Raw genomic sequence first — 778 nt, forward strand, 5'->3', positions numbered from 1 at the left:
GGCTCCCTGAGGTCAGGAGTTTGAGACCAGCCTGGCCAACACGGTGAAACCCTGCCTCTACTAATAATACAAAAATTAGCTGGGTGTGGTGACGCACGCCTGTAATCCCAGCTACTTAGGAGGCTGAGGCAGGAGAATCACTTGAACCCAGGAGGCGGGAGGCAGAGGCTGCAGTGAGCCGAGATGGCACCATTGTACTCCAGCCTGGGCGACAACAGTGAAACTCCATTTCAAAAAAAAAAAACAGTTTTACTGAAACACAGTGGGGTCCATTTGTAGCATACTGGCTGTGGCTGCTTTTGCACTATAATGGCAGAGTTGTGTAGTTTCACTGGAGACTGTACACCCTGCAAGCCTGAAATGTTTACTGTCTGCAACTTTACATAAGACGTTGGTTGACGACTGGTCTAGATAATTAGAAAGGTTAAATAAGAATTATTTTTCGGGTTAGACGGGTAACATGCCAATGTCGTAACAAGGTTCAGAGGGTGGCATATCTCACACAAGCATGTAAACACCCAATGGTCATGCTCATGAATTACAAAAGGATCATTAAATCAGAATTTTGGGTAGGTGCAGTGGCTCACACCTGTAATTACAGGACTTTAGGAGGGCGAGGTGGGTGGATCACTGCAGGTCAAGAGTTTGAGACCAGCCTGGCCCACATGATGAAATTCCGTCTCTATTAAAAATATGAAAATTAGCCAGGCATGGTGGCACACGCCTGTAATCCCAGCTACTCAGAAGGTAGAGGCGGGAGAATCACTTGAACCTGGGA

General features: G+C 46.9%; 1 non-coding gene across 1 annotated transcript; it reads right to left on the reverse strand.

Annotated features, from left to right (window-relative positions):
- Positions 1 to 445: 445 nt before the first annotated feature.
- On the reverse strand, positions 446 to 550 carry LOC115900604. Its single transcript, XR_004060273.1, has one exon. It is a non-coding gene; the product is annotated as a small nucleolar RNA U13 (small nucleolar RNA).
- Positions 551 to 778: the final 228 nt, after the last annotated feature.

This window comes from Rhinopithecus roxellana, chromosome 11 (assembly GCF_007565055.1).
Source record: "Rhinopithecus roxellana isolate Shanxi Qingling chromosome 11, ASM756505v1, whole genome shotgun sequence".
Classification (NCBI taxonomy): Eukaryota; Metazoa; Chordata; class Mammalia; order Primates; family Cercopithecidae; genus Rhinopithecus; species Rhinopithecus roxellana.